The sequence below is a fragment of the Apteryx rowi genome, unplaced genomic scaffold (assembly GCF_003343035.1).
Source record: "Apteryx rowi isolate R43461 unplaced genomic scaffold, aptRow1 scaffold_34, whole genome shotgun sequence".
NCBI lineage: Eukaryota > Metazoa > Chordata > Aves > Apterygiformes > Apterygidae > Apteryx > Apteryx rowi.
Window position 1 is genome coordinate 2,059,454 of NW_020449863.1, and position 25,901 is coordinate 2,085,354.

Below are 25,901 nucleotides of genomic sequence, written 5' to 3' on the forward strand. Positions count from 1 at the left end.
AGTGAATGATTACTAAGAATCCGCAGCTTTATCTAGTTATGTGTCTGGCAGCCTCCTTTGTGTAACTGAACGAGAAAGTGTGTCTTCATTTCGTATTTAGCAGCAAATCAGTCATGCATGTGATAAAGGTATAGTTTTTAGCAAGGAATTATGCTTGCTAGGGACATAAATATTTGTTACGTGTAATCATGGGACATCTGTTGCTCTCTCCCCATGGGTGGTCCAGCTCCAAAATATCTGCAGCATTTGCACCTTTTGCTATGCAGCCCAGATAAAGTAACTCTGTACGGTATCGTGATTAGTGCTGCTGGTTGTTTTCCTGGTTTTCATGGCTGAACCTACTGTACAGGTCCAATAATAAATGCAAACACCTTGGGTCAAAATGAGAAATTGTGAAAGGACAAGTGGATAAAAAAAACACAATCTATCTTCAACAGCTAGTTTTGATTCATTTATTTTTTCAGTTACAAATATGACCTCTGTGTTTTCTGTCACTATCTTCCCAAGAGCTTTGTCAGTAAAGCACTTCTCTTTCTCCTATTCATAAACCTTGTGGTGGTGGTTTCTTAAATCACAGAGTTAAAACCGACTTCACAGAATCACAGAATCACAGAATCGCTGAGGTTGGAAGGGACCTCTGGAGATCATCTAGTCCAACCCCCCTGCTCAAGCAGGGTCACCTAGAGCACGTTGCACAGGATCGCGTCCAGGCGGGTTTTGAATATCTCCAGAGAAGGAGACTCCACAACCTCTCTGGGCAACCTGTGCCAGTGCTCTGTCACCCTCACAGTGAAAAAGTATTTCTTCATGTTCAGATGGAACTGTCTGTGTTTCAGTTTGTGCCCGTTGMCTCGCGTCCTGTCGCTGGGCACCACYGAAAAGAGTCTGGTCCCATCCTCTCGACACCCTCCCTTCAGATACTTGTACACGTTGATAAGATCTCCTCTCAGCCTTCTCTTCTCCAGGCTAAACAGGCCCAGCTCTCTCAGCCTTTCCTCATAAGAGAGATGCTCCAGTCCCCTAATCATCTTTGTAGCCCTTCGCTGGACTTGCTCCAGTAGTGCCACATCCCTCTTGTACTGGGGAGCCCAGAACTGGACGCAGCACTCCAGATGGGGCCTCACCAGGGCTGAGTAGAGGGGGAGAATCACCTCCCTCGACCTGCTGGCAACACTCTTCCTGATGCAGCCCAGGATACCATTGGCTTTCTTGGCCACAAGGGCACATTGCTGCCTCATGCTTAACTTGGTGTCCACCAGCACTCCCAGGTCCTTCTCAGCAGAGCTGCTTTCCAGCAGGTCAGCCCCCAACCTGTCCTGCTGCCTGGGGTTATTCCTCCCCAGGTGCAGGACCCTGCACTTGCCTTTGTTGAACTTCATGAGGTTCCTCTCCGCCCACCTCTCCAGCCTGTCCAGGTCTCTCTGAATGGCAGCACAGCCCTCTGGCGTATCAGCCACTCCTCCCAGTTTTGTATCGTCAGCAAACTTGCTGAGGGTGCACTCTGTGCCTTCATCCAGGTCACTGATGAAGAAGTTGAACAAGACTGGACCCAGTACTGACCCCTGGGGGACACCGCTAGCTACAGGCCTCCAACTAGACTCTGTGCCACTGATCACAACCCTCTGAGCTCTGCCATTCAGCCAGTTCTCAATCCACCTCACTGTCCACTCATCCAGCCCACACTTCCTGAGCTTGTCTATGAGGATGTTATGGGAGACAGTGTCAAAAGCCTTGCTGAAGTCTAGGTAGACAACATCCACTGCTCTCCCCTCATCTACCCAGCCAGTCATTCCATCATAGAAGGCTATCAGGTTGGTTAGGCATGATTTCCCCTTGGTGAAGCCATGCTGACTACTCCTCATCACCTTCTTGTCCTCCACATGCTTGGAGATGGCCTCCAGGATGAGCTGCTCCATCACCTTTCCAGGGATGCAGGTGAGGCTGACTGGCCTGCAGTTCCCTGGGTCCTCCTTCTTGCCCTTTTTGAAGACTGGGGTGACATTGGCTTTCTTCCAGTCCTCAGGCACCTCTCCTGTCCTCCATGACCTTTCAAAGATGATGGAGAGTGGCTGTGCAATGACATCCGCCAGCTCCCTCAGCACTCGTGGGTGCATCCCATCAGGGCCCATGGATTTGTGGGTGCCAAGTTTGCTTAAATGATCTCTAACCCGATCCTCCTCCACCAAGGGAAAGTCTTCCTTTCTCCAGACTTTCTCTCTTGTCTCCAGGGTCTGGGGTTCCTGAGGGCTGGCCTGAGCAGTAAAGACTGAAGCAAAGAAGGCATTCAGTAACTCTGCCTTCTCTGCGTCCTTCGTCACCAGGGCACCCACCCCATTCAGCAAAGGAACTTCACAACAGTAAGCGCAATATGATCTTTAAAAGGGTTAATTATGGAGATTCAGCATTAACTCTGCATTCCCTCAGCCTCTATCTGCTCTTCCTCTTTGTATCTCTCTCTTCCCCTTGTGTCTTCCCCCTGCCACCCTGTTCGCTTTGGCGTTTGCAGGGTAGAAGAGGACTCTCCACACATAGCAGAGTGCTAAAGATCTTTCCAGATTCTGCAGTCATGCAATACCTTGTGGGTATCCCTCCAGAGATGCAATATAAGGACATTTCTTTGTAAGATGTAATCAGTATTCAGCTTTATTAATCAGAGGTTGTTCTATTTTAGTAATTATGGCAAACTCAAGATTAAGAATGATAACAGAACTAATAAGTTATAAGAAACCCCGTGTTTATGGCCTGTAGATTGTGATACTATTTTATTATGAGGATTGGCAACAAGAGAGACCTGTTGAATCTGTCAAAATACATAACGCCTGGTTGCAGATGTGCACAGTGACTGACTATATACCTATTTTCAGCAAAGGTCTGTCAAACCCTTAAGCACTCCTCAAACACATCCTTGCCCCCACAGTCACTCTTGCCTTCTTCCTGCCCAACAAGGTTAGTCAGGCTCTTCCCCCTCTCTATCTATCTCCATCGCTCTTCCCCGCGTTGAACAGACACAATGAAATCAAGAGGTACTTTGGGTAATTTTTGCAATAAATCAGTTTCTCTTCCGGGTCACTTCAGGTGGGGACAGGGAGGCTGAAATCAGCTCTCGCACCAACCCGCAGAGCCTGGTCCTCACGAAATGCAGTGCCTGGGGCTGCTTGCCCAAGTGGCCCTCTGACCCACCATAGAGCAGAGGCGAACGCCAGGTCCTGGGGGCTGCCGGGGCCCCAGTGTGGCTGCCGGGGTGCCACTAAACAGCCATGCAACTGCCAGCCTTAACAAGGGTTTTTACGTCAGGACTGTCCCCCTGGGATCAAGACCCTCTCCAAAGCCATCAGATTTCAGAGCAAGCTGCAGAAACACACTAACTTTAGAACATGCAGAAAAAAAAATTGGCTTTAAGGAGAAAATGTTTTACACTGAAGTAGAGCTCCTGCTCTCCTATAAGGCACACATTCACATACTAATTGACCAGTCATGTTTTAAACCAGAATCCTAGGAAATCTATAGATTTTCCATTCATTTTTTATGAAAAAATATCCTATTTCATTTTCAAATATAGTATTATGACTAAATTAATCTTTCAAAAATAGAATATAAAAGGCAATGATCTTTTTGGAAAGTCCTAATTAAGTCCAGGTATGGGGCCTAGGAAATACAGAGCTGTGTAACCTGGTGGAAATGATCATTTTCAATTATCAAGACACTTCTGCTTCTTTTCTCCCCAGTTTAAAATCCATATGGTTTCCATCTGCTCTATATAAAACTGGTTTCTCCCCTTTTTAAACGTGAGCATCATGCTCTTTGTGTCTATCCATGACTCTCCAGCATTTAATCAATAAAGTCAGCCCCACCTGGAGCAAGGATGCATCAAGATGGGAAAAAGGGAAGGATGTGGGTGTTACAGGAAATTTGTTCTGGTGATGAAGGAACATCACAGACTTCAGAAGGGGGTGGCTTAGTTGGCACATGAATGTAGCAAGCCTCTCTGATTCAAAACTTAAACTGCTTCAGTTTTAATAACTGAATGGTTTGGTTGGCAGCCTTACACTTTCACATCCTCTGCACAAGTTTTGTGCTCTGTCCAGACAGTATACATCACATGTGACCTGAAAACTTCCAAGGACGAAGGATAGATAATTCTCAATAGCTATCTGCTATTGGCTCTTCAATTTGCCACCAGTGGTGGCATTTATTGAAGAAGACTCTGAGTTTTTGAGATCTGCTAAAAATATCAGACTCTTTTCAGTTACCCTCATAAGGGTATAAAATTATATCTATCTTAAATTCAGTATCCAGAATTGGCAGTAACCTTCCTTCAGGAGACATGAAATAATATCCAGCAGGAATATTAAAAGATGTATTTAAAAAAAAGAAACAACAAACAAAACCTAATTACTTTTACAGTCTAGGGAAAAATGTTTCAGAAGCCTGTGTTGAACAGCAATTTACCTTCCTTCCTGGTGGACAGCACTATATGGCATGAGGATGCATATCACTTCTTTGCCATGGGAAGCTAAGCTTGATGCAGCAAGGAGGCCAGCCACACACTGGGCCATATCAGCAAGGGTGCAGCCAGCAGGTTGAGGGAGGTGATCCTTCTCCTCTACTTGGCCCTTGTGGGACCACATCTGGATGCTGTGCCCAGGTCTGGGCTCTCCAGTACAAGAGAGACATGGACATACTGGAGCAGGTCCAGGTACTGAAGAGTTGCCAAGCTGATCATGGGGCTGGAGCACACAGTGTGCACAGAGAGGCTGGGGGAGCTGGATCTGTTAAGCCTTGAGAAGGGAAGGCCAAGGGGAGACCTTATTGCTGCCTCCAACTCCCTGGTGGGAGAACATAGAGAAGATGGAGCCAGACYCTTCTCGGAGGTATGCAGGGACAGGATGAGAGGCAACAGAAACAAGCTGGAAAGTGGGGAATTCTGGTTAGATGCACAGAAAAGTTTATTTACCATGAGGGTGGTCRGACACTGGAATAGGCACCCAGAGAGGTTGTGGAGTCTCCTTTCCTGGAGATGTACAAAACTTGGCTGGACAGAGGGCCCTGAGCACCCTGAGCTCTGTGCAGAGAGGTGGACTGGAGACCTCCAGAGGTTCCTTCCTGCCTAGACAGTTCTGTGGTCTGATTTCCGGGGTGTTTCCTGTTCTAGTAAACAAAAACGTAACTGCCAGGCAGATGGTGGTATAAAGATAAAGGGGTCATGAATCTTTGTTGAGTTGTTTGCTTCCACCCATGGGAGAGTGGTCTCCACAGAACAGTCTGCAGAAACCAGGTGCATGAGCACAGCACTTTCAAAAATCGAATTGTAGCTCTGCCCATGTACCTCAGCATCATGACACTCAACATCACAAAGCTTAAGAAACAAGACAATCACCCGTTAGTTATCACATTCAGGACAGCTGTTTTGTGCTATTCGAGAAAAGAAGTTTTACATGTCAGGGATCCTTTATGGGAAAACAGGAAGTATGAAGAATGCTAAAGGGGAGGGGATTGTCCTCTGGGAACCATCTGGTAACATGGAAGCCCTGAAAAGCATCTTTTTCTACTTGATACTGATATGATTGGGTTGATTAAGGAAATCAAAGCTTTTTCAAAGCAGCAAATCACTGTAATGGGTGAGCTGCTGCTGCCTTCAAAGTATAACTTACTCCTTTGTTCCCTGATGTACAAGATAGTCCTAGAATAGTCCACACCACGGATGTGAGTGGTGCAGCTTTTCACTGTTACGATACAGATAAACTGCTACTATATCTTTGCAGAAGACTCTACAGGTGCTACTGCAAATGTTGGCTATCATGATCACACAGAGAGGATTTTTTTCAAAGAACATTTCCTCATTTCCTTCTCCCTATTCAGAGCATGATCTGTGCACACTAGCCAGAGTCTGGCTTGAACAAGAACGGTTCTCAACGCTGCCCACGTGGCCCTAACACCATGCAACGGGATGAGCTTAGCCTCTGAAGACCTGGCGTGGTTGGGAAGGCGGCAGCAGTTCCAGGGGGAGCTTGCACTCATTGGGGAGTGGCTGGGGAGCACCTGCACCACCTCTGTCCTGGCCAGGGTGAGTGCAGCCGCTCTTCCTGTTCACATGGTAGCTGCCAGATACAACTGGAATAGATGCCGCAGAGCCAGCTATTATAGACTTGTCCAAAGTCAGTAAGGACACCTGAAAAAGAAACAGAGCCCATTTCTTCTAATTTGTACTCCAGTCTTTGGATGTATCTTCCTATTTCCTCACTCTCCACTTGCTCTTCAGCAACTGTGCACCTTCATGGTAAATGAGGTGGTTCTACCATTGAGTAAATAAGGCAGCGCTTTCTCCTGGAAGAAAAAATACTTTGTGATAATTTAAGTTAAAAATATATTGTAAATGCAATGCATAAAGAGGTACAGTTAAGGTGCAGGCTGAACAAAATTGATTTCTAGGATAGGAGTGATACTTCTGACAAATTTCCATTTTCCATTACCTTTTGCAGAGGTGCTAGAGCTGTTAAAAAATCTTAAAATCTCTTACATCATAAAAATGTTTTTATCACTTTTTCCCAACCTAAAAGCTGTTTAACCTTCCTTAACTTAAATTTGGGGAGAAAGTTACACTTTGTCTGAGAGCAAGCATACAGCTGCATAGGTAAAATCTTGAGAGAAATTTAAATGATTTAAAATAATTGACAGATAGCAACACTTTTTGGTGTACGAGGTAAAAGACTCAGTTGGTACACTTTGGATTGTTATAAAGGTTGTTTTTAGAGACCCACATCATTAGCATCAGTTGGTATATCTGCATTAGCATTTTAGTTCAGATCAGGACTGTTGTTTTGAAGAGAACAGTTGCCCCCAGTTGCCTCCGCTTAGTGTCCTTTGGTTCACACCATAGAGTAGTCTTGGCATGTGTGAATTGGATTTCCTAGATTTATTTTTGAAGATGTGCTCCAGGAGCTTACCTGATGCACTCCAGCCAAAAACAATCATTTGGTCAATGGGACCAGGCTGGAGTTAGTCTGAAATTAAGTACCTTGCAACCCTTATAGCGTGAATGTCAAGTTCTTGGGATCTTTTGCTTCACTGTATGCATCTCCTCCTATTGCTCCTCAATGCTTGCTAGTGTAGAAATAGCAAATAATGTTAATTAATAATGAATTTATGATTATTCCTGGTAACAGTGCATGCAACATGGTTTCGTATTTGGCATTATTTTAAAAAAATATGACAACCACCTGAATTCCCATGTATTGTAATAGGTCTCAAAGCGGATGCACAGGAATAAGTTTATCCAGAGGACTGAAGGGGGCAGGAAGAAGGTATCTTTCAGGTATCTTCTTTTAGGAGGAAGGTATTTGGTCATCCTCTAAAGCCCTTGCACTTACTGAAACTAGTTTATTATCTGACTAGGTTTTTTCAAAGCGTATGAAACTTCTTAGTGAGTAGGAACAGCAACCTGACTCTGTATACTAGTAATTCAAAGGCAAGAGCTGATAAAAAGGGTAGATTTTGAACATGGCTTCAGAGATGTGGCTGCCAGCATCCTCCAGCCGCAGTTCCCCAGCTGCTGAGGCTGGATGCTGGCACTGTTGGATCGCAGCAGGACAGACCTGAACCGCATCAGAAGTAGGCAAACAATCTCATTTCTCTTGAAAGAGCCAGAGCTGGAATTTATGCCAGCTTATGCTTTTATTCTGACTGCACGAGGACATGGAATATCTGATCTGTGTAGTCTGCTGTTACAAAGTTAACCCATCACAAGTTTTTGAACAGATTTGAATCAGCAAAGTGAATTTATATGGGATCAGCAGTTTGCATTGTATGTCTGTGGTATTTTTGTTCCAGTGCTAGAAGTCATGGATTTGCTGTATCACAACCCTTCAGAGAGTTCAGACCGTTCAGAGAAATGGGCTCTCCGCTAAACCGAGAGCCACCTCCGATTTACATCCGTTGGGGCACATAGCTGTGTGTTTTGCAATGTTATCACTTTTCCTCCTGCCACCCCTGCTGTCCAGCTGTCCAGAACATTTTCTGCCCAGCACGGCTGCCGGCAGCAGCATCTGCAGAAGAGGACACACTCATGCCATGGGGCAGCCCGGCCACCGAGTCTGCCGAGGAGCAGGCAGGCACCGCTACGAGGGAAGCACGCCCCGGCCACGCGGGGACACCCCGCATGTCCCACTACGGCGGGCAGGGCTGCTGGGCCTAGTCTGCAGAATGATGGCAGGCAGGGGACAGGTAACGCACTGCCACTCATTTGCCTGGGACACGGATCTGGGATTCGGTGGCCGGTCTTCTTTATTAAGGGCTTTGTGCTAGAGCTGCACAATTATCTACAAAATGTACCTCAAGCATTCACTTAAATACAAAAGTAATTACATTTACTGTCACTAAACACTCATTTACCACAAGTATTCTAGGTAACTAGATTACTGGCCAAAATCATTTGGAGAATATTTTTTGAAAAACAAATATATTCCAGAAAACCACAGGCTTTCTATGGACAATTCCCCCAAGGACATGCAATGAAGATTGCCAAGCAAATCACTGCAAATTATTTGTTCACTCAGCTTTCCACCCTCTATGAAGCAGGAGACAGGAGGGAGTACGGGACTTTTTTACATTCTCTTTACATCAGATTTCAGGGTTGAGGGAGAGAAACTTGTTGACAAGATTTTATGTTTATTTGGTGAGAAGCAAATTGAAAGCACACTTAAAAAATCAACAAAAATAGCAACAACAGAAATAATGCAAAATCAAGCCAGCAGTTGCAGCAGAGTATTTAGCCTGGAAAAATAAGTGGTGGAATACTCTTGGACTTTTGTTGTTTCCACAGGTTGTCTGTAGATACACACACAATCACATGTGGTCACGCACACAGGAAAGACCGCAAACCCTAAATAATGAGCCATCACCTAGTATTTCATTCACATGTGTGAGAATAATTGTTCCTTTGTAAGACAGGAGATTTCCTAAGAATTAGCTGAGTTCCATAAATCAGTTTTACCTTGAAGCATGACATTCCTTTACACTGTCTAGTCTAGAACTCTGTTTAGGAAGGCTGGCTGTGTGAGCATTTCTTCAGTTGCAAATATTTTCTTCTGAGAAATACAGGTAATCTTTTTACACTCTAGGTTGTCTTTGTATTTGTCAGGATGACTGTTACAGTTTTCATGGCAAAAAGAACAGCTCTCTTTCAATTATTATAACAACCACACATCAATAATTAATTGTAAAAGGAATTATGTGTGTATGCTCACATAAAAGCAATTCTATAGCTTTCCAACAACCAAGGTAACTTATCTTCCGGATAAGATGCTAATTTTAAGAACAAGGATACCAAGACACTAAAACTAGTAGTTCAACTTACTAGGGAATGCAAATGCCATTTTAAGAGAAATGCTTAACTGAGTGTTTATTATTAATTAGGAATGATATAATGATTAACTTTTATAAATAGAACAAAACCTGCTTAGAGGCATGCAGTACTACTTATAAATTCTCAGATCTACTTTCCTCTTAGCCTCCTTGTTGTGACTGAAACTAAATGTTGACATCACATTTGAGGCCTCTTATTGGTCCCGTTGTTATTTCTGTCACTGCTAATGCTTTGCTTTTGGGGTGGGTCAGCTGGTGCTACAGAAGACAGCTGACAAATCCAAAATCCAGGTGGTGCGGACGAATATTGTACACGAAGAATTGAAGCTAACCCAAGCAAATGAATCTAGCTCAAATTTGTGGCCAGTTCAGGATGTTCAAAGTGGTATTTATATCATCAGATTTGTAAAGGATCACTCTGCTTGGTATGCTTGGGTCCAAGAGCAAGTTAAAAGAGGAAGGGCAGAAGGTTTAAAACTGTGTAATAAAAATTGTAATAAAAGCATTTTCCTCTACAGGAAGCCCTAAAATTCTGTGTCAACAGAAGTAAGTAAATAGATACTGTGCAATTGTTTGGCACTGCTGTTTGATGATTTAAAAGATCTCATTAGATCAGGTGAATAATTATCTTTCCCAAGTGAAAGGGTCATGGATTAAAAAATTCAAAAACACCTCAGTAGTTCAGGAAACATCAGGAGAGGTTACAGATAGTATGTGCAAACACAGATTAAGAGCAAACTCAATTTTAGAAGAATGTGTCTGATCATCAGGGGAATGGAGTTCTACAACAGCCTTGTAATAGCAATATGAGAATGGGGGAATGAGCTGGAGACAGGCAAACCACCCAGCTGCCTTGAAAATCAAGATGAGCACATTGATGTACAAAGTAATATAATGAGGGATAGAAAGACAAATACAGTTCCTAAGCCCTAAAATTTTGGAACTTCAGAGAAAAATATCCTCACTGTCTTACCAAGGTCAGACACGAAAGTAGTAGCCACAATGGAATAACCTGTTAATATTCAAGTATAAGCTTAAAATGCTTATTCATTGTACATGTCTGCATATCTCAGTACTAGAAACTAAGATATTTAGGGCATTTGTTTTGACCACAAAGGCATTGATCAATGCCTAGCTTAGGCCAACAATAAAGCATAAAGTGCTTTGGAAATATCAGTATAATTAAACATCCTAAACTGTTGTCACTCTGTTACCTCTCAAGTTCATTGACAGTAACATGCTTGAGGCACTCAAACATCTTTGTATTTTTATGCTTGCTGAAGAACTGTAGCAGCTGACCTTGGAAAGCCAAACTGGGCTGCATGTTTCATCTGCAAATCTTGACCTTTGTTTGAGGGATAGTTCTCTGAGAGCTACTGAAGTCACTGACATGGGGAAGATCCAAACTGCTTGGGAGGTTATGGAGTTTTCATGGCTGGAGGTCTTGAAGAATTGTTGGAGAAGTTGGAGAAGCATTCCCCAAGGATGATGTTGGTATAGCTGATCCTATCACTGAGCAGCAGAATAACTAAGATGATCTCTGTAGGTTTCCTCCAGCCATATTTTCTCCGATGCTACCTAGAGTTTCTTAATTTGAAGGCATACAACGTTAAGAAAAAGCATTGAATACAATGTCTAATGACCTCCATTACTTGATTAATGAAACATTTATAGTTTGTACTGCAAAGCTGTTACTTTTTTGTAGCTTTCATGTGCTGAAAACCTGCTTCAAAACTGCAATAAAACTCATAAATTATGTGATTTCAATTTAAGCAAAAGTCATTAATTATACCATTCAGATATCACTACATGCCTTTCTTCTTTTATTGCAGTTTGAGACTTTTTTTAAAGTAGCAGAGTAGATAATCCATCTTTTGCCTAATTCATGGTGAAGTATTGGGCTGTTGGAATTCTTCTGTGTTTTGTAGTTCAGTGTAACTTTGTCCACTGCTCCCCTGACTCAAAAAGACCAGGAAATGGGAAACAGTTCCAAGACACAGTGCTGAGAATTGGTAAAGGCTTGCCAGTTCCCTATTCACAAATTAGAAACAGTATCTAAGCCTGGGGTTTGGAAGGCATTTAAGAACAGGAAACAAAATTCGGCTTTTCATCAGTCTCCTTCAGCTGTAAGGCCTAAGCTAATTTACCTGGTAAAGTGTTGCCATCTAATGGTGGAGACTAGAAGTAACACGAAAGGTTTAAGTACTTTAAAATAAAATGGGTCCTATTTGGTACAGAACTCCTAATGAACCCCACAGAAACGGATTTTTCTTTCTAATTTCTCTTAATAGAAGTCTGATCTGGAAGCCATCTTAGAAAACAGGAGTCTTTCATTAGCTTCAAATAGTATATTTTACCAGCATCAAATTCTGGTGAGACTGGTTGCATGAGTCAGATCCAACACAACTTGCAGCCCACTGTATCCCGTGGCCAGTAACAAAGGCTTAAGGAAAGAATGTAAGAATATAATGATTTAGGGACTTTCACAGTTAAAGGCTGCAGCCAGAAAACTCAGTAAGGTCTTCAGTGAAGAAAAAGCTTTTCTAAAATTACAGTAATGAGGGTGAAATTCTATGATTTTTAGTAGGGGATTCTTATTTCCAGCTAATCATCTCCTCCAAAACCAAAGCAACAGTAACAAAAAACACCCTAAAAAACCCCAAAGTCTGACTCTCTTGGTCACCTTCTGGGAAGTGTTAAAAACAAAGATCACATTACATAATATCGTTATTTAAAGCTCAGAAAAATCCGTCTATCAGAGGAAGTTGCAGGACTTCAAACTCCGATAAGAATATTAAAGTAAATGAGACCAGACCTCAAGATTGATTCATCAAACAGAAGTCAAAGCGATATTTTCACTGATGCTTGGTGTATGTGCTAGAACTGAAGAAACATTCCTTTTCTTGCTGGGCAAAACATAGAATTATATCTAAACTGTAAGGGAAGGGATTACAAAAACAGCATAAGCACATGGACTGTCTATCATACTTACTCCATATTTGCTTTTAGTCCCTTCTTATTTTTCCTTACTGTAGCTATTACACTAAGGGTGAGACTGAGGCCAGTTTATCAAGCATGGAAGCAGTGGGAACAAACTGGGAAACATCATTTTGCCACTGCATAAAACCTCAGGGTGCCCACATCATGAGTGTAGAGTGCAATTTGGGCCTCCACACCTGAAGATGGACATGGCAGAATTAGAGAAGGTACCGGGAAGGCAGCTAAAGTGATCAAGAGGCTGGAGCAGCTGGAGCAGCTGCTTCACTAGGGAAAACAGAAGGACAGGGACTCTTCAGTCTGGAAGAGGGAATGTGGAGGGGGATATGACTGAAGTTTAGGAAATCATGAAGGGTCAGACAAAGTAAAAGTGGACCTGTTATTCACTGAATCCTGCAATGCTAAGACTAGGAACCATAGAAGAAACCAGCAGAAGGTTAGCTTAAGACACATGAAGAACACATTTCTATATATGACAGGTAGAATTATTTGGAAATTTGTTGTTACTGAAGGCTGTGGAGGCAGATGTGGCCACCAGCCTAAGAAGAGCTCAGGAGATATCACAAAGGCTCAGTAGCTGGTGTCGCTTGTCCTCTGCGTCACTGCAGGGGACCCCGGGCAGGCAGCTGGGGCACCCACGGCTTGGTGCCTGCACACTGGCCTGACTGCTTGGGGACACACAGCTAGTGAGCATGGGGGTAACAGAGCGTAAGTGTGTCAAATTGGTTTTGTTTTAGGACAGAATCACCTTTCCACTCCTAAGGTCTCATGTTCAGCTTTACTGTATTGCTGCTATAATGCTGCAATATTACGTGCTACAGGCATAGTATATTTGAGCCCACACCCTAACTGAGAAGTAAAAACATAATCTAATAGGCCACGAGATTCCAGGAATACCAAATAAAAAAAGGATTTTGTTTTTCTCCTGTGTCAGCCAGAAACAAAGGAGGAAAATTTCTTGAAACTTCTCTTCATCTTTGGATACTGATTGTGGGTGAGACACAGGCTTACTATAAAAGTAGTACAATAAAAGGTATTGTCTAACAATTAGCCAGGATCGCTGAGGCTTGCTGTTGTTCCAAAGAGGAGTGAAGAGCCAGAAACAGGTAACAATTCAATCACCCTCTTTGCAAACAGCATGCTTGCCCGCAGGTATCAATAAAAATATCTCATTCTAAGCGTACACAAACACACAAGAAAAGAATCTGTAATTAAATTGTTGCTCCCAGGAGCTCAATTACACATCAAGTTTCAATTTAGAATGCTAGGTTGCAGGTAATTAATACAAACTTATATGTAAGAACTGCCAGACATTTTACAGAAAATCAAAACTGAATATAAAAGAAAATAGTAAACTTTCCAGAAAATTCTTAAATGTTCTGTAGCTTGCTGTAGCAATGCTGGAATTTGTTAGGATTACACAAGACATTGGCAGACTTTGGCACACAGCATTTTAGTTGAGTAACTTTAAACTTGGGGTGCTGAGACTCTCCTTTATTATTGCGAGTAATCATTGCCAAGTCATGCCAGCAAGTGGGTGCAACAAGCCCCAGCCAGGACAATGGGACCACACACTTCTCTTGCGGGATCTTTAGAAGGGCAAACAGGGAAAAAACCCTGTGGCTGTATTACTACATTAGGGTTACCAGTAAAGCCAAATTTGCAGAAAAATCCTGCGTTTTGAATTTCAGTTTTGAGCTTCCTTGTTTCTGAGTCAGCTGAGTGATAGCTCCAGGGAAAACTGCAGCCCTTCCTAGTCCAGATGTGGAGGTGGTAAATCCGCCCACCAGCCTGAGGCCAGCGGGGAACGGGCTTTGGGAGTGCAGCAGCACTGGGGCTTGTGGAGCAGAAACGGTAGGGGTGAGCACTGTGGGGTGTTTATGCAGTGGCCCTGCAGTGCCATGGACATGCTGACTTGTTCTGTGTGCTCCGCAGTGCAGATAAGCATGGAGAGGGCCCCTTTGCCCAGGAATTGCAGACAACCCCCCACCTACCTGGTGCCAGCAATGACCCCGGTGCTCCCTTAGAAAATCCCCTGCTATTAACTCAGTCCACTGTCTCATGGTTTTAAAAGTTCATGGTATAAAGACTATTATCCTTCATTATTTTCTGTAATCCTTCTTAGGATCCTTCCACTGTTCATTTCAAAAGCTCGTGCACCATGAAAGGTAACGATTTGAACTTTCATTCATGTTTCCCCTTTTCCTGAGAAATCTTTTTTAAGGGAAGGTGATATCTGTAATCCCAAGTCACAGTCAGTGCTATGCATACCAATACATAGAATGTAAACTGTTTGCACGCTTTGTTTAGGGTTTTTTCTGTAAATCGTGCATTCTACCAAACCACCTCAGCTCATTTTAGATCACAGACTTGCTGTGATGAATACCACATCCTCTGAGTGACCCAGAATGTTTGTTTTTGTTGGCCAGATGACAATACATGGGAGACAATGAATACTAACCTCATTGTATAATGATTTGGTCAAACTATAAGGTTCTCTTTTTCTCATTAAGAGAAACAGGAAAAAGTCTTTAGACCTCTCACTTTATAGCAAAGACCTGCTGGGTTCAAACTGAAGAGGCATCATAAATTCAACGAGATGACTGTCTTTTATCCAGCCTGCTGGCATACATGAAATTTTGTAGAGGGAAGAAAATATGTAAAGGACATAGAGTCTACTTGAAGAAAATGATCTTCTAGCTCATTTAAAAAATGATTTTCATTTAAAATCACTGKTTTTTTTTTCATTTTGAATTACACTTTTGATGCTAACCCCAGCTGGGGTATAGTTATTTTTCATGCAATAACCTAAGAAGGAATATATTCTAAAATGACATCCATGGATGCTATGTCATTTTTGCTATTATTTCATAATATACACTTATAAAATCTAAAAGGTAACCAAAAATCAATCTTGCTGAAGTCCATTCAATTTTGCTTAGAAGATAGTCCTTCATACTATAAATAGCATTTGGCTTTCATAAAACAACAGTATGTCTATCTACCATCTTTATCTAGTTATATGATTCACTTCAATTTGTTGAGAAATTTACTAAATCCTTTTTGTGAGTAATTCTTGCTGTCTGCATTACCTATGAGCTTCTCGTTGCTGCTATTATCTATTATTGTTGCATTACAAGAGCCAAAATGTGCTATATGCTTTTCCAGGTGTGTCCCAGCTACAATTTCTGTCCCCAAAATCTGGAAGTCTGGGAAAGTGAATTTGGTATCCAAAAGGCAAGGCATGCCTGCCCATTTTGTCTATACCCCTTCACATAAGGGGATCCCCTTGCATTCACGGATTCAGAATCCTGTTATCCACTCCTGTCAGCAAATTAATTTACTAGACATTCATAAAAAACTACCTGAAACCAGCACAAATTAGTGCTGGCATATCCATAGACTCTCCCTTTTTTAGAACTAATTAATAAACTAAATGAAACTAAAATATTAATATATAATTAACCTAAATTAATATAACTATCATCATCTCATTCCTAGTAACTGTCCTTTGTTTTACCTGTTTTTTACATTTATTTTGGTGACAATCTAGTGTACAGTGTTACTCAGTCTCTGAAATATTTCTTCTCTGAGAAGCAAAGTTAAGTATTTGACTAGTGAGCAGTTTTATGACTTCTGTGGCATGATAGCGACTTAAAAATCATGTAGTGAGGTTTGGACTTTTTTTTAGCCAGTGCTACAGGACCTTACTGTTTCAGAAGCAAGTCAGAAATCTAATAGCATTGTGTTCCAGGACACCCGCACGTTCTCATTTGGCCTACTGAAAACATCTTTTTCTGGGGTGATATTAATTTTTAGCTCCTTTCTTTGAGAAACTGCACCAGCAACAGGGTCTTGCCAGATCCATTCAGGAAGAKTTCTGTGTTGTACAGGGACATATGCATGTGCAAAACTGTCCAATCAATACTATGTCCTATTCCGTTGCCAGTGGATGGTAACCAAGAAACTGTATTTACACCGCCTTGCAGGGTCCTGCAGCCCACATAAAAGTGAACACATCTGAGATCTAATTCTCAATGCAGAGTACAAAAAGAAGGTAAAACTCTACGAGGGTCAGAAAGCCAATCTGACAATATTACAAGGATTAATTGAATCCCTGATAAGATCCTGTTGCGGTGTGAGAGCTCTGACTCTCAGGAGAGGAGCACTGAGGAGCTGTAACAAAAGAAGTCCACATGTAGATGACAGATAATGCTCTGTGGCTGTGAGCACGGGAGAGATTTCAAAATACGGTGCGAAGAAATACCTACAGCAGAGAGATAGGCAGCACCCAGCATGCACAAGGACTAACAGGGGGATCTGCACACTGTGCAATAAACGGTGCAAGCCATCAAATGCCCTACGTTTGGAAAAATATGCAGGAATTACCACAGCTGTTATCACTGGGAAAGATTTTGCTGGAGGCACACAACACAGGCAAAGGTGGTGACATCAGCCTGTCTGTTTTAGAAGAAGATCTGACGGGGCAATAGACAATGTTTTAAGAGGAGATTTATGGACTGTCAGTCTGGAATCAAATTGGACATACTCATTTGAAGTTGGGCACAAGTGCACAAGGCCAAACAGTGATAAAAACAATGTTACAGTGCTTGGAGGAAAGCCCCTGGTAGCCACAGCAAGGAGATCTTACAGTGCAAGACTGATCTCTCTTTTAGGTGTGTACCTGAAATAAAAGATGAAATAGCTTTTACTGGTTTGGGTGCATTTGCACCCAGAGTGTTTCACCAGAAACTAGAGCACGTTTCTAGTGGTACAGAGAGTACCAAGACATACACAGTGGGTGCCTTGATTTTGGGAGACCAGCACATAGTAGAACCAACCATAAACAGTTTATAGCTATGACCAAAAGGGAGTGGGGGGAAGTACCTTTCAGACAATACAATTTTAGCTACAAATATGAAATTTGCAAGCTGGGTATGGATGAAGGTCTGGATATTCAAGTCAGACCACTAACTTCCTACCTTTCCTTTGTGCCCCTCTTTCCCTCAGCATTCCCCACCTAACCTAGCACACGACCTCAAGAGAGTCAAGGGAACATACCTAGGAAAACTTATGTGCACTTCCTCATAAAGATATATGGGAAAACAAAGCAAATTCCATATCATTCCTTATACCACATTAGGGAGATTTATAGCAACTAGAAAACTCCAGTTATGCTTGCCTTAAATCTACACCATCTTGCACCAAAAAAAAAAAAAAAAAAAGCGCCAATGTTTTCTCTAAATTGCATTATTTGCCTGTTAATCAAGGGAACGGACTGGTGAGGGAAGTCTCAGATTTATTACCACTTTGTAGTTCATAAAGGTGGTGTTGACAGGTTTCTCTCTGGCTGGAATCAGCTAAACAGTCAGCCTACTCTGTATCAGCCAGGCTTTGTGAATTTTGAACTATTTCTCTGGTACAGAGGACCCACAGATAACAGGTCTAGTTCTAAGACTGCATGGAGTAAAACTGATAAGTATTTGATGTGCTGCTCTATATCTAGGACTGGCGGGCTTAATAGTGACAGGTAACTTTCATCTGCTGGTCTCTGCAGGAATCTAGGCTGACAATAAATCCAGCCAAGAATAAAATTGTAAGAAACTTGATGCATGTGATCAGAAAAGCAATGATCAATTTTTTGTTGAAAAAGTCCAGGCCTTAATAACATTACCTTCTGTCCCATGCTCCTCATTCAGACACACACACACACACACATACACACACACACAAATGCACACCATATATATATATATATATACACACACACACCTAATTAAACACATCACCTCGGCATGGTCTGTTGATCTGAGGCACGTGGGAAATGCTTCCAAACATCACAGGATTACCAACACGTAGGATTTATCCTCTACAGATCAGCCTTTGCCAAAAAATTTATTCTTTGATAGGTCTCTGACTTCTCAATTCTTTGAGGCCTATTTCTAAAGTAGTATTAACTCCAGAGTCCTTGACAGAAGATCAGTGAGATGTAAGACTATTACCTCAGGGAGGGGAGGACCTGGTGTTTCTATCCCTGATTATTAAAGTGAGGCAAAGCTATGAGATGGGATTGTTTTTTAACCACTTCAAATGATGATGGTGATGATAAAGATTTACAGAAAATGTGCATTAGAAAGAATAAATGAAGATCATTCAGGGATTAGAAGTACAATAGAAAGTTTTTGAGATTTGATAAAAACATCACAACCAGAGTGATACTGAGAAAGGTGTTAAATTTTGCCAAAAAGTCCTAGAAAGGTCCCAAATTAATGGCATAGCAAAAATTCCTCCAGGAGCAAAGGCCACAGATGTGCTTATAGCACAAAAAAGATACTGTGCACTTTCTCTGCACTGTTTTCTCACAACCCTGAAGTAACCTAACTAGAAAATACTCAGGTAAAAGGTGATAGACATATGCAATAGAGAATATGATATGAGCGCAGGATGATCTACGGCACCCAGATGGCCACCTTTCTCAAAAAGATCTCAAGCAGTTACCCTAGGGACATAGTAGAGCCCCAAGATGTGGCACAACAAGACATTAATATAGTCTACCTGATAGAATGGGTTTCTCACTGGGCTGGAAAATACCTCAGCTGGTATTTGTACACTGTTACCTGGTGATATGTATTTTAAATTCTTTGTTATGATGACATCAACTTGTTAATTCTTGCTATGCTTGGACAGGAATATAAAACCTAGGAAACTTGAACTTTAAAAATTTCAGGGCAGTTGAAGAGATGAGCTGTGCTAGAGAACTGATTAGATATAATTCAGTCATTAAACAAAGCAAATCTCCAAGTACTTGACTTGGTGATCACTGGACAATACTGATACTATGAGTTGTTAAGGTTCTTTGCCTAAATCTGTGCCTAGACTTGCACTTGAGCAGTTCTTCATTTTCTATGCTAGTGGTGTTTTTTTAAGCTTTTGCTGAAGTTTTCATCTGTAGAAAGAAGCCAACAGGCAAAAGCTCATAACTGAAAGAAGTTGTTAAATGGAAGAGTCTGTGAAATCTTGTCAGATTTTCCAGCATCCTCAGTCACAGAGTCTATCACTCAAACCTTCATTTATTTTTTACCTAACCCAGTTTCATTTGTCCTAAATAACTGTCATTTGAGCATGCAGGCAGCCCTAATAGATAGCATGACTTACTGAGCACTATTTAGTTTACCATACAGAATATTTGGAAGAGGAGTAGGAAGTTTACTTCATCACAGTTGAAGAAGGACCTGTGGCAGCATTAGGATTGCTATCTGTAACAAATCTAGCATCATAACTTGCCAATTCTATTAACTTGTCTAGGATATAAAAATTATACACCCAGCTGGGGTTTGGCCAAAAGAACCACAGGCCCCTGAAGAGCGGTGGGTGAAACAGAAAGCAGAGCAAAACAGTATAACAAAATATTCCAGACATATGAATATATTGAAAATTGTTAGAACATTGTCTATGACACCAGAGATGCTTAATATTGTCTAATTGCAGTACTTGTAAGAGGTTATGTGAAAATATCAACCAGTTTCAAATAACAAAAGGCAAAGGTTGCAAAAGCCTCTCATCAAATATATTTTAAACTGAATGCATGAAATAGAGTGGAGAGGGAGAAGTCAGAGAAATATGGACAGAAGCTTCATCGGATCAAATATAGACCTACTTGCTGATACAGTAGGTCTGTGACTTTTGGCCTAAATCAGTCCATGTTCTCCATAGGACATTACTGTAACTGCTTTCCTTAAAATGTGGCTTAAAAATGCTTCTCTTCTTAAGAAAGACATGAGAATGCAGGAGAGGAGAGAGTAAACAGCCTGAGGCAGAACTGCTTTTCTAGATCTTTATCTAGCTCCCTTGAGGAATAGGCAAAACAGCCCAGTCCACTGTTTTTCCTTGGTCCCTTCAGTCTCATTTTACCTATTTTTAGCCTTCTGCCTAGAACATATGAAAGCTTACTGCTTTCTGGATGGTGAAAAAGGGACAGAAGTGGGAAATCAGAATTGTTGTCCTCATGGTCTTTGTTTTGTCTCTGACAGAAAGATGGCAAGTTACACTGCAAGCAAGTTTAAAAATACCGTTCGCATTCCGCTAGCCTCCCAGAGAATGACTTAAATAACATATTACACCAGTGATTTAAAGGTTAATAATTTCTCTATTTTTCATCCATGGTAATTAATAAATAGGCCATCCATATTCAAGTTAACAACGTATGAACAGTAATAGCTAGGATTTAACAACATTCTTTCTTCAGGGCATGCATCCTAAATATAGAGCTTTTCAAATGTTGCCTTGGAAATGATGCATCCACTCAAGAAAAAAAGTCATTTGATATTTAGCAGGTTAGGTCAAAATCATGGGATAACTATGTCCTTAGAAATGCTTTTGATGCTGTCTTAAATAAATTAAAATAGACTGTGGTGAAATTGTCATATCGTGGGTGAACAGATGACTCAAATACTGCTCTTAAATTGTAGCTATCAACGGTTTACTCTTAAATTGGTGGGTTCTTTCAAGTGGAATCTGCCCAGGGTCCAGTTTTCTTCAAAAATTAATGGTTTGGATAACAATCTAATAATCTGAAGGGGGCTACAAATGCTTTGAAGGACCAAATCAGATTCAAAATGATCTTGACAAGGTGGAGAAATGGCCTAAAATCCGAAGGATACAATTAATACAGGTATATGCAGAGAAAGACAAAAAGGCCAAAGCAATGATATGTCATAGGATTTGGTGTTCATGGTGCATCATGAATTAAATGTGAGTCAACAATGTTGAAGAAAACAACAATGAAGAAAAGTCATATGCAACCTATGGGACATGACCATTGTCCTCTCTTCAATGATAGTCAGATCTGAGCAGGTGCTTTGGGCACAACAACTGAAAGAGATGGAGACAAACTGGGGAAGGCCCAGAGGAGAACAACAAGAATTGTTAGAGTTTTAATGTGCAAATTAATGAAATGGAAAAGTTGAAGGTTTTCTACTGAGTCCTTTCTAAAAGAGGTGACTGAGAGGAGGTAAACTGACAGCTTTCCAATGTGGAATAGCAAATGCTCAGTTGTTTCTCCTGACCATGGTGGAAACGAAAAGAAGAAATCTGCTTAGTTTGCATCGAATACCATTTCAGGTTAGGCATCAGAAAAAGCTTATCTAGCTGCAGAAATCCTGAAGGACGTGGGAGGCAATGAAATACTCTTTCTGAAATATTTTAAACTGAAATTAGACCATTGCTGACAGATGCCTGTCTTTGTCAGTTTGAGCTCATCCCTCTGCAGAAGCATAGGCCAAATGACCTACTGAGGCCCCTTCCAGTTCTTCATTTCTGTGAACCTATAGGGAGCCCTGAGCTAGCAGGCAAAGGAAACAGCAACAGCTACTGAGTAACAGCTCACTTTGTTGAGATGTTTTTCATCCCTGCTCCTGGCGTACATCCATGTTCTGAATTTACATGCTGCTGAATTACATCCAAATAAGTGTCTACACATAGTTACAAATGTGTCCTGTAAGCCAAAATAATTGTTTCTTATAATATGAATCATCTTGAAGAGTGTTTTATTATTACAAATGAGAAAGTTTCTAAAAATACATTATGCCCTATTTGGCATGGTATTAGAAAAATACCATGGTATTAGATTAGAAAAAGTCCCCACCATGCTAAATCCAAACATTGCATCAGAGTTTAACTAATGCAAGACCTTGCTTTTTGGTTTAAAGACAGTGGAAATTTCTGCAGCCTTTTTTGGTGTTTTTGGACTGTAACAAGCTTTCCAAAGGTATCAGTCACAATGATGGACACAATTCAAAGGTAACGTATCTGCCCAGCATGAAAGAATAAACACATCAGTGGGTTTAGAAAGGCAGACTCTACAGCTAGAACCAAGTTTTCCCTCCCTACTTCCTGCTCTCCGTGTCTACAAAGAGTAGACCCTGATGCTGACTGATGGAAAAATGCAACTGAAATGTGCTGATAATGCCTAATATGGATTTTGAGTTACCAACATGTGGACTCATCCACTAATGTTTATGTATTTCTTGGCCATTATTCTAATGGGAATGGCCTACCTTAAAGCAGCCTGCTGTAAATTGAGCATATAGGGATGGACTCTCAGTCTCCTAAGTTCATTTTGCAAATCTTAAAGACTGCAAAGCAAATGGAATTTTCTCTTTGAGAGCTTTACCCTATGCTGTGGGAAATTTTGCTGGTGTAACACTGGGAGAAGGCTGGCATGGGATAATCACTATGCTAGCTAGAAAGACTTTTTTTTGTCAGCATCAGAAGAAGGAAAATAGGTGGTATAAGGAAGGGCTGACAGGAAATAGGTAAAGATATGAAAAGGAAAGGTTGAAAAGAAAAATTGAAAGAGTGAAACTCCACTGTGTCACATTCCCCAGCTGAACTTGTCTGAAGTCCCCAAACCTCCACCATTTTAACATAAAGCATAATACAAAAATTTAGAATAAGGGGTGCTTTTACCCTCCACTGTGCCTGAGAAAAGAGTCTCTTTGTGCTTGAAAAAAAGAGGCTCTTTTTCAGGATTTAATAGGGCAAACTTACACTGAGTACAAAGAGGAGGGCAGATCCTTTCCTGCCATTAGAAGCACATTGTATTACATTTGCCTTGTTCTGTCAGAAGGGCTGAATTTGCACAGTGAGTGAGCAAATGATCTCAGGGGACCGTAGGACTCCTCATCAGAAATGATATCCTAACATCTGCTTGGCATGGCTTTCCTGTGGGCTCTGTTATTGCCCTTATTGGGGAGTTTTCCACAACCCTGTGGAGAATAAGAATAGGCTTGGTGCTGTTTGGTTGAAAGTATATTCCCAGCACCGCCATGGTTTTGGCCTGACTTCAAAAGAATATTTTTTAATGACTGACGTCTAAAAAGCACATCTTTATGTTTTGAAAAGTATATATGGAGAAGTTATCCAAGTACCAACTACCTTTTTTTCTTAGGGGTAAGCTGCTGGCAGCAAGCTGGCACAGGACATGGCTCTGTTTTCCTGGCTTAGAAAACCACTTTGCTGAGTATCCAGGAGAGGTGGCAAATCAGGTAGAAGAGTGTGGGATAAAATATGATAGAAGTTGTAGCATTTGGTCCATTGTGAACTAGGAACTTTATAAAAGAATATTATAGGAATTTTTCTTCAAGCTTAAAGACCTATTCTGCTTTCAGTATAGGTGTCAAGCAAAAATTTGTTCAACTGAGCAGTAAACATCATTGCAAATCCAGTGCAACTGTGAAAAAAATCAAAGTTATATGCTAAATGACCAATAGAGACTATTCACAAAAGTTTCTATGGTACATGCTGATTTTCAGAACTGTTCCAGAACTCTACTATAATTTGTTTTCATATTTTGAAAAAAGGCTTAGCAAGCCATTTAATGTATTATATTATCTTGTATGCTTGCTTGTATAATTGTATATATATATGTAACATTTATATTATGCTTATCTTATATTATTGCCATGCATTGTCATCTTGTATGCAGCCAAAAACTGTAACTTAGTCATACCTGACCAAATCCAAAGAAGGCTATTCAGAGTGTTTGCCTTTTCATAGATCAGTTGTATGTACTTCAGAAACAAACAAGATCATAAAACTTAATTCGACTTTGCCTGTTTTGATAATTCCTGTACGAAAAATAATTAAATAGACTATATTGTTCTGGGATACTATTAGATGTACCCATTCATGACAAAAAGGAGTAAAAAAGGTAAATGATACTGTACACTATTGTATATATTCTGTATTGTCTATGTGAAGGACAAGTCCTAATTCAAAAAATGTATCTGTCTAAAGAACTGATGGGCAAAAGCAGATGGGCAAAAAAAAGTTGCATGGGAAAGAAATGAACCACTCACACTCACAGACTACTAAGTCTTTAAAGATAAATGCAGACTGATATCAGAACATAATGAAAAAATATTACTAGTAGTCCACATACAGCAGCACTTAAGGAATTCAAAAGAATACCTGAATCCCCTGAATATATGTAAATGGAAATGGATACCGCATATTCCAGGCAACGTAGGGTTTACATATTCCACACATTTAACTAGGAGTGCTGGAAGACTGAGGGGGAAGGGGAAGCTGAGGAGGACAAGAAGGTTCAGCAGTAGATTATATTAAGACTTGGAAAGATGCCTCTTATGAGCCATATTAAATACAGAAAAGGTCAACATTTTTGGCTTTCAGGCTAAACCTAAATGAGAAGGGTTCAGGACTGTGCAACCCCTGTAATATGCTGCCAGCTCTTTAGCAGCTAGAAAAGATGTTATCAGTAGAGGCAAGAATGCAGAGGAATGCTCTTGGAGGCGTAAGGCAGATAAAAGAAAGAAATAAAATGTCACTTTAAATATTTTTTCTTGAGGTCAAGCAGATGTATCAAATAGACAATCAAATTTTCTAAACTAGGTGCCTGAACAGAAAATTTTATTCTGAAGGGAATGTAAAGGAAAAACAAGATACCCATTGAAACAGCTAGTAAGAACATCAAAACTATTTCTCTCTTGACCTTTCAGTCAGGATGCCAGTGATGTACAACATTAGTTGGTATAAATACATGACTGGCCATGTGATATTCAGATATGATATTCTAGTCATAGTAAAAGGAGAGGTAGAAAGAAAACACAGAAGAAGATAAAATAGAATTAACCAAACCCTGCAGATTTCTGTGTAGCCTGAAAGGAAAATCATATATTTAAATGTCACCCTTTTGCAAGCCTAGAAATATAAGGCGCAGGTGACACTGTCAGCCCATTCCCTTTAGCAGAGTGTATGGAAATATCTTGGTTCACAATAGTTAACCAATTCCCACTAAAGAAAGCAGCAAACACTGCAGCTGCTTTATTAGGATAATAATTATCCTAATTATAGAAAAAAGTGTATTTTGATATTGTCTAATTAGCACAAAAGTGGCCCAGAATCTGCAACCATATTTCAGCCCCTGCCCATAAATGAACGGCATAGTACAGTTACAACAGCTAAACCTTTGCTTCTATTTTATTGCCTCAGTCATAAGGATTTAAGCTCTATTTATACAAGTGGTTTGAGTTATAAAACGCACATTATTACTTATAAGTAATTGAAAATAGCCTCCCAGACAAACAGAGATTTGGCCACCTGACTGTAAGTTTGCCTAGCAAAACTATAATTTGATAGGTGTGCGACAAATGGTAGATATCCGGCACTAATTCTTCTGCATGTCATTTGATACAAAGATATAAGGAAAACAGTAGCACAAGTATACACAATTATTTCGAGTTTAAGTCACTAGGAAAATTATTGGGAAATTGCAAATGTCTCCCATTAACTTTTTAACTTTATTAGTATGTTTTCAATTTAGCTGACAAGCTCCTCCTTTGCAGGTCCTCCAGGAATGTGTAGAAAAATAAGGTACTTGATAAAATGCTTCCATGCAGAATTTGGTTTCAGCTATGTAATAAAATGTACAATAAAGTACACACTCGAGGGCAGACTTAGGCTTTTTCTTCTTAGGCTGGTGGAAACTAGAAACATTAGAGAAAAAACACTCTGCTCTCCAAAAG